Source organism: Budorcas taxicolor, chromosome 17, assembly GCF_023091745.1.
Source record: "Budorcas taxicolor isolate Tak-1 chromosome 17, Takin1.1, whole genome shotgun sequence".
Classification (NCBI taxonomy): Eukaryota; Metazoa; Chordata; class Mammalia; order Artiodactyla; family Bovidae; genus Budorcas; species Budorcas taxicolor.
The window spans coordinates 24,627,461-24,644,009 of NC_068926.1; the positions used below are offsets into that span (position 1 = coordinate 24,627,461).

At 36.3% G+C, this 16,549-nt stretch overlaps 1 pseudogene; it reads left to right on the forward strand.

The window, feature by feature from the left end:
* Window positions 1-13,502: 13,502 nt before the first annotated feature.
* Window positions 13,503-15,031, forward strand: LOC128062585 (alpha-enolase-like; annotated as a pseudogene).
* Window positions 15,032-16,549: the final 1,518 nt, after the last annotated feature.

Below are 16,549 nucleotides of genomic sequence, written 5' to 3' on the forward strand. Positions count from 1 at the left end.
CCCATGGACAGCAGCACACCAGGCTTCTCTGTCCATCACCAACTCCCAGAACTTATGCACACTGATGTCCATCAAGTCAGTGATTCCATCCAACCATCTCATTCTCTGTCATTCATTCTCCTCCCACCTTAAATCTTTCCCAGCATCACAGCCTTTTCCAATGAAACAGTTCTTCACATAAGGTGGCTAAAGTATTGGATCTTTAGCATCAGTCGTTATAATGACTATTTAGGACTGATTTCCTCTAGGAATGTCTGGTTGGATCGCCTTGAAGGCCAAAGGACTCTTAAGAGTCTCCTCCAACAAAACTGTTCAAAACCATCAATTCTTCAGCACTCACCTTTCTTTATAGTCCAACTCTCACATTCATACATGACTACTGGAAAACCATAGTTTTGACTAGACAGACCTTGGTTGGCAAAGTAATGTCTCTGCTTTTCAATATGCTATCTAGTTTGGTCATAGCTTTTCTTCCAAGGGGCAAGTGTCTATTAATTTCATGGCTGCAGTCACCGTCTCTAGTGATTTCGGGCCTCCCAAAAATATAGTCTGTCACTGTTTCCATTGTTTCCCCATCTATTTGCCATGAAGTGATGGGACTGGATGCCATGATCTTCGTTTTCTGGACGTTGAGTTTTAAGCCAACATTTTCACTCTCCTCTTTCAGTTGCATCAGCAGGCTCTTTAGTTCCTCTTCACTTTCTGCCATAAGCGTGGTGTCATCTGCATATCTGAGGTTATTGATATTTTTCCCAGCAATCTTGATTCCAGCTTGGGCATCATCCAGCCTGGCATTTTGCATAATGTACTCTGCGTATAAGTTAAATAAGCAGGGTGACAACATACAGCCTTGAGGTACTCCTTTCCTGATTTAGAACCAGTCTGTTATTCCATGCCTAGTTCTTACTGTTGCTTCCTGACCTGTATACAGATTTCTCAGAAGGCAGGACAGGTGGTCTGGTATTCCCATCTCCTTCAGAATTTTCCACAGATTATTGTGACCCACACAGTCAAAGGCTTTGGCATAGTCAATAAAGCAGAAATAGATGTTTTTCTGGAACTCTCTTGCTTTTTCCATGATCCAGTGGATGTTGGCAATTTGATCTCTGATTCCTCTTTTCTAAATCGAGCTTGAACATCTGGAAGTTCATGGTTCACCTACTGTTGAAGCCTGGCTTGGAGAATTTTGAGCATATTTGCTAGAATGTGAAATGAGTGCAATTGTATGATAGTTAGTACAGTCTTTGGCATTGCCTTTCTTTGGGACTGGAATGAAACCGGACCTTTCCAGTCCTGTGGCCACTACTGAGTTTTCCAAATTAGCTGCCTTACTAAGTGCAGCACTTTCACAGCATCATCTTTTAGGATGTGAAATAGCTCAACTGGAATTCCATCACCTCCCCTAGGTTTGTGTGTAGTGATGCTTCCTAAGTCCCACTTGACTTTGCATTCCAGGATGTCTGGCTCTAGGTGAATGATCACACCATCGTGATTATCTGGGTCATGAAGATATTTTTTATATAGTTCTGTGTATTCTTGCCACCACTTCTTAATATCTTCTGCTTCTGTTAAGTCCATACCATTTCTGTCCTTTATTGTGTCCATCTTTGCATGAAATGTTCTCTTGGAATCTCTAATTTTTTTTTAAGAGATCTCTAGTCTTTCCCATTCTATTGTTTTCCTCTATGTTTTTGCATTGATCACTAATGAAGGCTTTCTTATCTCTCCTTGCTATTCTTTGGAACTCTGTGTTCAAATCGGTATATCTTTCCTTTTCTCCTTTGCCTTTCACTTCTCTTCTTTTCTCACCTATTTGTAAGGCCTCCTGAGATATCCATTTTACCTTTTTGAATTTATTTTTCTTGGAGATGATATTGATCACTGCCTCCTGAACAATGTTATGAACCTCCATCCATAGTTCATCATGCACTCTGTCTATCAGATCTAATCCCTTGAATCTGATTGTCACTTCCACTGTATAGTCGTAAGAGATTTGATTTAGGTCTTACCTGTATGGTCTAGTGGTTTTCCTGACTTTCTTCAATTTAAGTCTGAATTTGGCAATAAGGAGTTCATGGTCTGAGCCACAGTCATCTCCCATTCTTGTTTTTGCTGACTGTATAGAGCTTCTCCATCTTCGGCTGCAAAGAATATAATCAATCTGATTTCAGTATTGACCATCTGGTGATGTCCATGTGTAGAGTCTTCTCTTGTGTTGTTGAAAGAGGGTGTTTGCTGTGACCAGTGCATTCTTTTGGCAAAATTCTGTTAGCCTTTGCCCTGCTTCATTCTGTATTCTAAGGCTAAATATGCCTGTTACTCCAGGTATCTCATGACTTCCTACTTTTGCATTCCAGCTCCCTATAATGAAAAAAACATCTTTCTTTTGGGTGTTAGTTCTAGAAGGTCTTATATGTCCTCATAGAACTGTTTAACTCAGCTTCTTCAGCTTACTGGTTGGAGCATAGACTTGGATTACTGTGATATTGAGTGGTTTTCCTTGGAAATGAACAGAAATCATTCTATCATTTTTGAGATTGGATCCAAGAACTGCATTTCAGCCTCTGTTGTTGACTATGAGGGCTACTCCTTTCTTCTAAGAGATTCTTGCCCACGGTAGCAGGTGTAATGGTCATTTGAGTTAAACTCACCCATTCCAGTCCATTTTAGTTCACTGATTCCTAAAACGTTGACATTCACTCTTGCCATCGCCTGCTTGACCACTTCCAATTTGCCTTGATTCATGGACCTAACATTCCAGGTTCCTATGCAATATCATTCTTTACAGCATCAGACTTTACTTCCATCTTCAGTCACATACACAACTGGGTGTTGTTTTTGCTTTGGCTCTGTCTCTTCATTCTTTCTAGACTTAGTTCTCCACTGTTCTCCAGTACTATTTTGGGCTCCTACTGACCTGGGGAGTTCATCTTTCAGTTTTTTATCTTTTTGCCTTTTCATACTGTTCATGAGGTTCTCAAGGCAAGAATATTGAAGTGGTTTGCCACTTCAGAGAAGTGAAAACAAAGATGGATACATTTTGAGAACAGAGATGGATACATTTTATTAATCTCACTCAAGCAGTTGTTTGCCTTTGTGTCAGAAGAGTAATTGAGACACTGGTTGCCAATATCATCCAGATAATTCAGTGAAACATCTATATATATATATATATGTATATATATATATATATATATATACATATATATATATATATTTCTTTTCATTTGTCATATCATTTTCCTAGATTTCTTACACAAGACCTTTTGGGGAAATGTATAATAGTCAATAAACGTAAACATTTTAAAATCATGTTTCTTACCCAATGCTATTTTTCTTAAGCAAAACTTATTTGCCTTGATTCTCATCTTTCTTTCAGTAAGCAGACTCAGAGGAGACTTCTAGATTCCTTGTATAAGCATACCCTTGGTAATCAGTTCCAGTGGCTCATATAACATGGCAAAATATATCTGATCATGGCTGAATCACTCTTTGTTTATCCAGCTGAAACACTGGCCTTATGAATAATCAGTATATCATCAATATATGCTCATGCTTAATTAAAAGTCTATTTGAACAATCAATAGAATATTAAATACCCTAAATAGATTAGCATGATTATTATGAAAGATGTACATTCTTAATTTTTTGTGGGTTTATGCTAAGAATTTCCTCCTAAATTAGACCTTTTTCATGACAGCAATATGGTTTCTTAATTCAAAAAGGTCTCTTATGCCTACTGGATAATTAATAATATCATTATGACTTTGTGTTTGAGTTTTGGAAGGATTGTATGTACTATCATGGATATTGGAGTCTAGATTCCAGTCATAGTTCTGCCATTTTCGGTCTGGGTTTACCATAACAAAGTTTTGTTTAGTTTCAATGCTTTTTTTTTTTTTTTTTTTTTAACACTTGAAGACATTTCACTTTATTGTAAATCAGGCCATTCAAAACTCTTGCAGTTATAACCACATGTACAGAAATCCACATCTAGGTAAGGTGAAAAATGAATAATAAAAGTACATAGAGGGGGACCTACCTATGCTTTTTATTCTTTCTTTATAATGTGAGAGTAGTGGTGCCTAGATCTGAGAGCTACTATGGGAATTAAACAAGAGAAGGTACAGAAAAATATACTTGGGAGATAAGTATTCCATAAACTGTAGTTAGAGTTACTATTTTAAGTTTGAGGAGATATCAGTATTAGTTTATTGGTGAGTATATATTATTTTGCTTAGAAAATCTGTTCCAGAACACTGTTATTATTATTATTACCTTAAAACAACAACAGCAAAAAAACATGATTATTTTGCCAGCAAAATGGATTATTCATTCCTCTAGCAGAGGAATGAATGGCAATTTAGGACAACCAACCCATAGCAAAAGCCAGTGGCAAGTCTAATAAGCAAAGAACAGGAATGCTACTTCATAAAGGAAAAAGGAAATTCGGAGAGGTTGTTTGGAACCAAGGTTCACTTAATAAGAGTTCAGGATGGTGTGGTGTTTCCCATTGGCTGGGCTGGATACTGAGCAAGGAGAATTCTTTCTATGAGGGTCTATAATTAATGCTTCCTCTTGAGGTCTGTCACTGACTTGGAATGGTAGTGCCTGAGGGCTTCGCTTCTGACCGCCTGACTCCATTTTAAGTGAAGTCCCCTTTATTCTGTTTTACACATATATATAGTAAAACATAGTTAACATAAAATTCTACTGAGGAAATTATTTTTTTCATATAATTATATGAGTGAAATTGTAAATATTTGGGATATTAATTTATATCAAGTCTATTAGAATTACACTATATTCATGACCCAGATAATCATGATGATGTGATCACTAATCTAGAGCCAGACATCCTGGAATGTGAAGTCAAGTGGGCCTTAGAAAGCATCACTATGAACAAAGCTAGTGGAGGTGATGGAATTCCAGTTGAGCTGTTTCAAATCCTGAAAGATGATGCTGTGAAAGTGCTGCACTCAATATGCCAGCAAATATGGAAAACTCAGCAGTGGCCACAGGACTGGAAAAGGTCAGGTTTCATTCCAATCCCAGAGAAAGGCAATGCCAAAGAGTGCTCAAACTACTGCACAATTGCACTCATCTGACATGCTAGTAAAGTAATGCTCAAAATTCTCCAAGCCAGGCTTCATCAATACATGAACCGTGAATTTCCTGATGTTCAAGCTGGTTTTAGAAAAGGCAGGGAAAACAGAGATCAAATTGCCAACATCCGCTGGATCATGGAAAAAGCAAGAGAGTTCCAGAAAAACATGTATTTCTGCTTCATTGACTATGCCAAAGCCTTTGACTGTGTGGATCACAATAAACTGTGGAAAAGTCTGAAAGAGATGGGAATACCAGACCACCTGACCTGCCTCTTGAGAAATCTGAATGCAGGTCAGGAAGCAACAGTTAGAACTGGACATGGAACAACAGACTGTTTCTAAATAGGAAAAGGAGTATGTCAAGGCTGTATATTGTCACCCTGCTTATTTAACTTATAGGCAGAGTACATCATGAGAAACGCTGGGTTGGAAGAAACACAAGCTGGAATCAAGATTGCCGGAAGAAATATCAATAACCTCAGATGTGAGGATGACACCACCCTTATGGCAGAAAGTGAAGAGGAGCTAAAAGGCTTCTTGATGAAAGTGAAAGAGGAGAGTAAAAAAGTTGGCTTAAAGCTCAACATTCATAAAACGAAGATCATGGCATCTGGTCCCATCACTTCATGGGAAATAGATGGTGAAATAGTAGAAACAGTGTCAGACTATATTTTTGGGGGCTCCAAAATCACTGCAGATGGTGACTGCAGCCATGAAATTAAAAGACGCTTACTCCTTGGAACAAAAGTTATGACCAATCTAGATAATATATTCAAAAGCAGAGACATTACCTTGCCGACTAAGGTCCATCTAGTCAAGGCTATGGTTTTTCCTGTGGTCATGTATGGATGTGAGAGTTGGACTGTGAATAAGGCTGAGCACCGAAGAATTGATGCTTTTAAACTGTGGTGTTGGAGAAGCCTCTTGAGAGTCCCTTGGACTGCAAGGAGATCCAACCAGTCCATTCTGAAGATCAGCCCTGGGATTTCTTTGGATGGAATGATGCTAAAGCTGAAGCTCCAGTACTTTGGCTACCTCATGCAAAGAGTTGACTCATTGGAAAAGACTTTGATGCTGGGAGGGATTGGGGGCAGGAGGAGAAGGGGACGACCGAGGATGGGATGGCTGGATGGCATCACTGACTCGATGGACATGAGTCTGAGTGAACTCCAGGAGTTGGTGATGGACAGGGAGGCCTGGCATGCTGCGATTTGTGGGGTTGCAAAGAGTCGGACACGACTGAGCGACTGAACTGAACTGAACTGAATACAATAAAATGGTAATTATGTAAGAGAACGAATGTGTTAAAAGTTTATTGTGGTGATCATTTTCCACTATGTAAATGAATCAAATGTTCACATCATATACCTCAAAGTTACATATGTTATGTGTCAATGATATATCTAATAATGTTGGGGAAAAAATTAGGGAACAGTCCTATGTAATGTTTGTCTCTATAATAATTTCTAGAAATGTTTTTTAAAAAGAAAGACACAGAGGCAGAGATTTGTGTGATGTGTTTACCAGAGTGCTTGGGGCCACCAGAACAAAGAAGGAACCTCCTTTGGAGACTTCATGGGAAGTATAGTCCTTCTGATACCTGATTTTGGACCTCTGGCCTCTAGCAATGAGAATAATTTTTTAAATATTTAAGCCAAAAAAAAAAAAAATAACACTAACATTTCTAAATAGTTAAAATTCTGCATTTATGGAGACTCACTTGTCTCTAGAATGTAAGCATATGACTGACATTTTTACTGATTAGATGCTTCCTTATTCAACTTGGATACAGAAATGAGCAACACCTGGTGGCTGGTATATACTTGTTTTAAGAAGCACACAGCTTTCTTATCCATTTATCTGCTGATAGACATCTAGGTTGTTTCCATGTCCTGGCTATTATAAACAGTGCTGCGATGAACATTGGGGTACATGTGTCTCTTTCAATTCTGGTTTCCTCAGTGTGTGTGCCCAGCAGTGAGATTGCTGGGTCGTATGGCAGTTCTATTTCCAGTTTTTTAAGGAATCTCCACACTGTTCTCCATAATGGCTGTACTAGTTTGCATTCCCACCAATAGTGTAAGAGAGTTCCCTTTTCTCCACACTCTCTCCAGCATTTATTGCTTATAGACTTTCGGATAGCCGCCATTCTGACTGGCGTGGAATGGTACCTCATTGTGGCCATCAGCAGACGAATGGATAAGAAAGCTGTGGTACATATACACAATGGAGTATTACTCAGCCATTAAAAAGAATACATTTGAATCAGTTCTAATGAGGTGGGTGAAACTGGAGCCTATTATACAGAGTGAAGTAAGCCAGAAAGAAAAACACCAATACAGTATACTAACGCATATATATGGAATTTAGAAAGATGGTAACAATAACCCTGTATGCGAGACAGCAAAAGAGACACAGATGTGTAGAACAGTCTTTTAGACTCTGTGGGAGAGGGTGAGGGTGGGATGATTTGGGAGAATGCAATCAAAACATGTGTAATATCATATGTGAAACGAATCGCCAGTCCAGGTTTAATTCATGATACAGGATGCTCAGGGCTGGTGCACTGGGAATACCCAGAGGGATGGTATGGGGAGGGAGGTGAGAGGAGGGGTTCAGGATGAGGTACACCCGTGGCAGATTCATGTTGATGTATGGCAAAACCAAAACAATATTGTAAAGTAATTAGCCTCCAATTAAAATTAATAAATTTATATTAAAAACAAAATCAAACAAATAGAAAAGAACTGGAACAGAAATCTAGGGATTTTCAGGCAAAGACAAATAAGAAAACTTTCTATATGAAATAAAAAAACAAAACCATAAAAAAAATAAAAATAAAAGTTAATTCCAACAGAAAAAAACAAAGAAGAAGCACACAGGGTTTTCTGTTATTCAACGGCAGCTGTGTGACACTTCCAAGGGACAGAAGCCCTGAGAATCACGCGTGTAGAGCGACGGATGACACAGACATTATTGTCTGAGCTGAAGTAGTCCTACACTGTGCTTAGTTGTTTTCTAGATTCCATGCATCTGATTTCTTTGTGCCAAGCTGTGAAGTACCCAGGATTGACTCTCGAGCACTCCTGAAAATGCTCTGAGATGTCTAAAATTCTTTGAGAAATCCCCCTCTGCTTAAATAAACTGGAATGGAATCTGTAAGAATATTTGCAGATACATAGACTTGTTCCTCCTTTCTTGATTTATCTAATTATGTAGTGACCATTGACACCCTGCTCTGAAAAATGGGTTTTTAGCACACTTATACTGGAGAAGGCAAGGGCACCCCACTCCAATGCTCTTGCCTGGAAAATCCCATGGATGGAGGAGCCTGGTGGGCTGCAGTACATGGGGTCGCACAGAGTCGGACATGACTGAGCGACTTCACTTTCACTTTTCACTTTAATGCATTGGAGAAGGAAATGGCAACCCACTGCAGTGTTCTTGCCTGGAGAATCCCAGGGACAGGGGAGCCTCGTTGGCTGCCGTCTATGGGGTCGCACAGAGTCGGACATGACTGAAGCCACTTAGCAGCAGCAGCAGCACACTTATACAATCTCCCAACTTTTTTCCTCTTACAAACTTTTCAGAAAGGCATGGTTCTTTTTTGGTTAGTCTTATATTTGTTAACTGTAGAACTTTCCGCTTAACTCATTACTCAGGAGTGGTATATGCTTATTCAGTTTCTTTCAATACAACCTTTTACTCTAGAAATATCTCATTCACTGACATTATATGCTGCTCTAGCCTTAATGTAAGAACACTGCTATTATTCTGTAAAGATTAAAGATTCTAAAGTTTAAAATCCAAACAAACACTCAGCTTTTTAATTTATGATTTGTTGATTATTGGATGTTGTGTAAACAAGTATTGTGAATGGACTTGCAGAAAGAAGAAAACATCTGTACCTCAGACGAAAAGAACAGACTTTTGGACTCAGTGGGAGAAGGAGAGGTGAGGATGATTTGAGAGAATAATATTGAAACATGTACATTACCATATTTAAATAGATGACAAGTGTAAGTTTGATGTGTGACTCAGGGCACCCAAAGCCAGTGCTATGTGGCAACCTAGAGGGATAGGGTGAGGAGGGAGGTGTGTAGGGGTTTCAGGATGGGGTGACACATGTACACCTATGGCCGATTCATGTTGATGTATGGAAAAAGCGATCATGATACTATAAAGTAATTATCACCCAATTGAAACAAATTTTTAAAAAGATATTAAAAAGAGGGGAAAATGTTATTTTATGAAATCAAATTTGAGGCATTTAGTAGTATTCCAAGAAAATAAACAATAGATTTCATTTTCTTTTATCATATCACTTGCTCAAAATATTTCTTTTTCTCAATTTGATTCATATTTAAATTGTACCTTTTCAGTAATGTTTTGTTTTTCACAGAGTCTATGTCATCCCTATTTCTTGGATTAAAAAAAATATAATTATTTTCTTTGGAAAGATGCAGAGGAAATAAATACTCTCAAAGTTTCATGTCTCAAATCATTTCTCTGCTTCATCTTGTTAATATTTAGTTACTTTAAAAATGTGTATACAGATGCATTCCTTAATAATTTTATATCATTTAATCAGAGTTCCTGTGGAGATTCTATACCACATCAATTCTTATTCATTTTAAATAATCAGTCTTTTTTGGTTATTGTCTTAGTGAACTTCTTTTTGATCTTTGGCTTTCTCAAAGCCTATTTATACATATCAACATATTGTAACCCTTTTGACTCTTCTACTCACTTGCGTCTTTCAATTTGAAGACCACTGATTATTCTTGCCTTTGATAACCCTTTTCTGAGGCATTTATTTCCCTCTTCCATTATTGCTCTGATAATCTCAAACTCCTTTCACATGAAAATTGGAACCCCTCTATTCATTGGCCCTGTTGCAACATTTTTTTTCTATTTACATATATGTGTATATTTGCGGAGTGTTAATAGCAGTTAGTAACTGTTAGTAACTTTTTCTTCCAGTTCTTTTTCTCTCTAAAAAATGCTTTAATACATATAAGCATTCCATTTTATTGGATCACTTTAAAAATATTAACCTCTTTTTGACTAAAAGTTAATTTTTTCAAAAGTTAACTCCTTAATATGTCAAGGCTATTGATTTAGTTTTTAAAATTCTCTTCTTAAAATATATTATCTCACTAAATTACCTACTTCTTTTCAACAATTTTCTAAATTATTTTTCTTGAAATTTCACTTTAGATAATATTGATTTTCCTTTGAAATCTGTTAATTTCTGGATGACAGTCCTTGTTTATAGATAACTGAGGTGAATTTTGTTTGCCATTAGACAGGCATGTTTCCCTAGAAGGATGCTTACCATAGGTTTTTTTTTTTTTTTTTTTTTAATTTGTTTCTGGTGACTGTTGGTTATAGTTACAGGTAGTGAGTTGAATGATGGGGTAGGCAGACAGCACATGGGCAAGTCTACCTCTGTTATCCAACATATCCAATCCAACCTCAAAAACTGTTCTTTCTTCACAACATCCTTTACCATAAACATGCACTGGATAATTATACTTTAAATAGATAGGTATAATTATTTTTCAAAGAACAACACACACACACACACATATGTAATATAATGTGATGGGGAATATGTAATGTGACAGGGAAGCCTGGTGTGATGCAGTCCATGGGGTCAGAAGGAGTCGGGCACAACTTAGCGACTGAATAACAACATGTAATGTGATAGCATATTTATATTTACTTCCTAAGCATTTTATTTCATACACTACTAACTTTATCTAGAAATTTCTTTTCTAAAAATCTCCAATAAATTCCAAACAAAGTATATGAAGCTCACAATTGTTGGAAGTTTAATTACATACAGGCAATTTTATACTAACAATCACTTCTTGATATTTATTTATTCATTCATTTACCTTTTCATTTATTCTACTAAATTAATATTCATTTTCTGTACTTAGTACTGAAATGAGTTGTAAGGGGTTGAGGATTGATATTCCTTTAAGTGAGGGAGATTCTGTGTAAATGTTCTGAAAACACATGGACGGATATAAAATATGACAGATTTTTTTAAAAAGTGATCCTAATGTGAGTGATATAGTGAGGGTTATTCCTGATTGTCAGAAGACACTGGGAACTATTGGGATCCTTAGAAGCATTTTGTAACATTGACGTTATAATGTTAGACATCTTGTCTGATTTATGTTGTGCTTTGTGTGTACTCAGTCATGTCCAACTCACTGAGACCCCGTGGACTGTAGCCCACCAGGCTCCTCTGTAAAATCCGTGGAATTTCACAGGCAAGAATGTTGTAGTGGGTTAACATTCCCTTCTCCAGGGGACCTTCCTGACCTAGAGATCGAACCCACATCACCTGTGTCTCCTATGTTGCAGACAGATTCTTCACCCTTTGAGCCACAGGAGAAGCCCAATAGTAGATTCTATTTTAAGCTTTGAATAGCTATTAACATTTAGAATTTACAGATAGATAATAGATAAAATAATCTAGTCTGATTATCTTTGACTTCATACACAGATCACTTTATATGCAAAGCCTGTGCTTCTTCAGCATTATGGTTATCTGTTTTAAGAGCCATTTTCTTCATCACTGTCCTATAAGATGTAAAGGTAATTAGTGGGGGAACCTGATTTCTTTTATCAAAATTGTCTCTTAGTAAGTTGCTTCTTAATTAGACATTTGTTTCATTTAGGTGAATGTGTGGCAATTAAGCAAAACAAACCAATATTTAGGCTCATATTTCCCTATCAAAAACTATAAAAAATTCATAGTATACTTGAATAACTCAATTGTATACAAATCCACAATATAATTAAGTTACTGTATGTTCTACCACAGAAAGATTTTCTTAAATTAAAGTACAGCTGATTTTTGACATTGCATTAGTTTCAAGTGTACATCAAAGTGATTCAGTTATTTTCTTCAGATTATATTCCATTATAGGTTATTTCAAGATATTTAATATAGTTTCCTGTGCTGTATTGTAAATTCTTGTTGCTTATATAGTAGTTTATATATATTAATATCATACTCCTAATTCATTACCCCCTTCTTCTCTCTCTTCTTTGGTAACCATAAGTTTGTTTTCTATGTCTATGAGTCTGTTTTGTCTATAGATTCATTTGTGTTATTTTTTAGATTCCACATATAAGTAATATCATAGAGTATTTGTCTTTCTCTATTTGACTGATTTCACTAAGCATTATATTCTAAGTCCATCCATACTGTTGCAGATAATAATATTTCATTCTTTTTATGGCTGAGTAATATTCGATTTCACACTTTTAAGCCACTTACTTATTGATGGTTACTTGATTATTGCCATTTCTTGGCTATCGTAAATAGTGCTGCACTAAACTTGGGATGCAAGTATCCTTTTGAATTAGGCTTCTATTTTTTTTTTTTTTTTCTGGAAATATAACCAGGAATTAGATTGCTGGATCATATAGTGGTTCCATTTTTAACTTTTTAAGGAACCTCCAAACTGTTTTCCATACACTCCTGAAAACAGTGTTAGTTCTCTTTTCTCAAGACTCTCCCTAGTATTTATTATTTGTAGACTTTTTGATGATAGCCACTCTGAATAGTGTGGAATGATGCCTCATTATAGTTTAGATATGCCTTTCTGTAATAACTAGTGATACTGAGCATCTCTTCTTGTGCTTGTTAGCCATCTACATGTCCTTTTTGGAAAAATGTCTATGTCTTCTGTCCATTTTTGATTAGTTTGGGGTGTTTTATTTTGATATTTAATTGATTTCACTGTTTATATATTATGGATATTAACCCCTTGTCTGTCACATCATTTGCAAATATTTTCTCCTGTGATTTAGTTTGTCAAAAATTATAGATTTTAAGTGTTCTTTATGTAGCTATGTTTTCTTGATCCCTAACCTTTTGAAGTCGGTGGTTGGTACTGATTATCTTATCTATCTTGTAACAAAGATTATATGAGGAAACTTTGTAAATTGTAATGTTTGCATCAAGTTGATAGTGTTTAGAAACTGGTTTTTTCCTCATGTTCAATAGCTGAAGATGTGATCTTGATATTTTCCAGTTGATGCCAAACACGTAAACAAGGAGTATGTTTTTGAAAAAATAAATAAAGCTTTTAAAAATAGTATATAGCTTTCTATGAAGTTTATCTTATAAGATATCTGGTGTTTTAAAAAACTGTGATATTTATGCTGTTTGATTAGCATTGTAGTTCATGCGTAAGATGGGAAAATATAATTGATGATTTAATTCAGAACTTTGGGTTTAAATGAGTGGATTTCTTGAATAGAGTTAGCAATCTGCAGTTCCATTTCTTTATATTACCTCATTTTGTCTAGCACACTTTTAATTTATAGTAAAATGAGAAGCCAAGAAAGAATAATAGGGACATTATGTTGAATATAAATAAAGGCAAGGTAAATTTTTGAACAAAATAAATATGGATATGGGTGATACTGAAACAGAGTTCACCATAAAGTTTATGTCATAATATGTTATTCAAACTTATGAGTTTCCTATTCCTATACAAATAATTTTTACTTTCACATAGATAATTAAAATGGATTCTCTTTTTTGTGTGAGTTTCCTTTTACCTTGATTCCAAATTAGTTCCCTTAGAGGGATGGCTCATTTTTCTAAGACAAAACAGAATTCACTGTCTTTCTTTTTCCTCTTTGGAGTAGGCTGAAATTTTTTAATTCCCTTTTAGTTTAGCCACTACTAATTTCACCTATGATAGCTTTAAAATATGCAAAACATTGGAAAGACTCATTAAGAATAAAGAAGTTTATAATTAGATAAACTAAAATATTGACTCTGGAAAATATATACAAATACATATAATCTTTAATTAAGGTGATTTTTATTCACCTTTAATAAATATTATCATGTGAGCATTTAAGTTTGAACATAAAATCTTCAAACATTTGTTTTACTCAAAATTGTGACTTGTGTTTTACTTATTGGACTAAATACTAATTAGTTCTGTTAACTTTATAAAATTCCTTTAGATAATACTCTTGGCCTATACTATTGAGGAAATTATCTGTGCTGACTTAATTTGGGGAGGGACACTGGCTGTCTGTAAGGCTAGGAATTTGAGAAGGGGCTTCCTGTACCTCCACATTGCTGACATGGCTGACAATTTGAAAGTTATCCTGTCAGTTCCAGCTTTCAGTGTGATCAGTGGTGGTTCTCATACTGGAAACAAGTTGGCCACACAGGAGTTTCTGATCCTCTCCTTTGGTGGAACAAACTTCAGGGAAGCCATGTGCATTGGAGCTGAGGTTTACCACAACCTGAAGAATATCATCAGGAAGAAATATGGGAAAGATGCCGCCAATGTGGGAGGTGAAGGCAAATTTGTTCCTGGGGAATAAAGAAGCCCTAGAATTGCTGAAGAATGAGATCAGGACAGCTGGTATACCCATGAGGTTGTCATTGGCATGGACTTGACTGCCTCTCAGTTCTTCAGGTCAGGGAAGTATGACTTGGATGTCAAGTCTCCCAGTGGTCTCAGCAGGTACACCCACCTGACCAATTGTCAGACCCTTATAAGTCCTTCATCAAGAACTACCCAGTAGTGTCTATCAAAGACCTTTTTAACCAAAATAATTGGGAAAATTGGCAGACGTTCACTGCTAGGACAGGAATCCAGGTGGTGGGGAATGATCTCTCAGTGACCAGCCTGAAGCAGATTTTCAAGGCTGTGGTTGAAAAATCATGCAACTGCCTCCTGCTCAAAGTGTACCAGATCGGCTCATAGCCAAGTCTCTTTGGGGTGTGCCAGGCGGCCCAGTGCAATAGGTGGGGTGTCATGGTATCTCATAACTCTGGGGAAACTGCAGGTGTCTTCATTGCCAACCTCATGGTAGAGACCTGCACTGGGCAGATCAAAACTGATATACCTTGCCTATCCTAGTGCTTGACAACCAGATCCTCATAACTGCTCAAGTACAACCAGATCCTCATAACTGCTGAAGAACTGGGCAGCAAGGTTAAATTTGCTAGCAAGAGCTTCAGATAAGCCAAATTAGATTGGGGCAGGGGAGCAGGTAAGTCTTTCTGTCACTAGTTGACTGGTTAAAATGTTGTTCTTGATGTTTGCATAGATAGTTCAAGGTCTCTCTTGATACTTGTAGGGGCTTCTGATAGTTAACTCCTCCTATTATTCCTCTATTGTTCTCTCACTGCATCCTTAGAACTGCTTCAGAAGCCAAGTTTACCATCTGAAACCCTGCTGGAAACTTTAGTTCTACAATCATGTCATTGACCCAAGTCATTGTTTTTCTCATCTCTCTTCCCACCAACTATTTGGAGTCATGAGTATCTATAGTATAATTTCTGAGGTGTCCATAGGCAATACCATACTTAGTGGTTTTATGTGTAAAATAAAAAGGCCTCAGTGACCAGTAAAAGAAATTAATTATCAGAAAGAACAATTAATTAATAAAAGGTAACATATGAGGAAGAATTTATATCCCTTTATTTTACTCTTATAACATTATAATATATTCTTTTTGGTGAGTGAAGAAACATTCAAATTAACCAATTTTTACAAAGTATTGAGAAAAGTTTAATTATGTTTGAGATATAATGATTTGCATGCACCACTGTGAGATCTGAATTTTTGTTCTTTTTATTTTTTTATTGTGAGTCATAACATACAGTAATGTATATCAAACAGTAAGAAGTACAACTTAAGGATTTTCTTACAAATGCATGTGTAACCACAAATAGATCAAGAACAGGACTTTTCCAGCCATCAAGAAGTCCTTTGCATGCCTCTTCCAATCCCCAATCCCTATTTATTTCCCTAAAATAAACATTATCCTGAACTCTAACATAATGCAATAGTTTTGGCTGCTTTGTACTTTATCTTCCTAGAGTTCTATAGCATGTACTCATTTGGATCTGACTTCAGTTACTTGACATAATGTTTGTGTGACCCATCCCCACTTTTGAGTGGTTTTATTTACTTTAGTTCATTTATTTTCATGGCTATATAATGTCTCATTTATTATATTCCCAAATTTACATATCCCTTGCTTATGGACTTTTAGGTTATTCTGAGTTTAGGCTATTATGAAGAAAGTTGTAAAATGTTAAAAAAAAAATCTTGACTGTAAAGCAATGATGGGTGTGCATATATTTCTCTTGTGTTAGGATTTAATTAATTAATTAAGCTCTGTTGCTAACTCAGATACAAATCTTAGGATTCCAGGAATGTCAAGAGTAGAGAGGTTCTGTACACTGAGTTGGAACTTGGAAAATATATTCCCCAGGAATCAAAATGAACAGAGTAAAAGTATAACCCTTAAAGGGATTGCCATCCAGCTTTGAAACACCTCCATCCCTAAAATTAGCTTAATAAAATTAATTGGTCAAAATCAATTACAAAATTATTAGCACAAGCATAGCTGACCAAACAAGTCAGAAA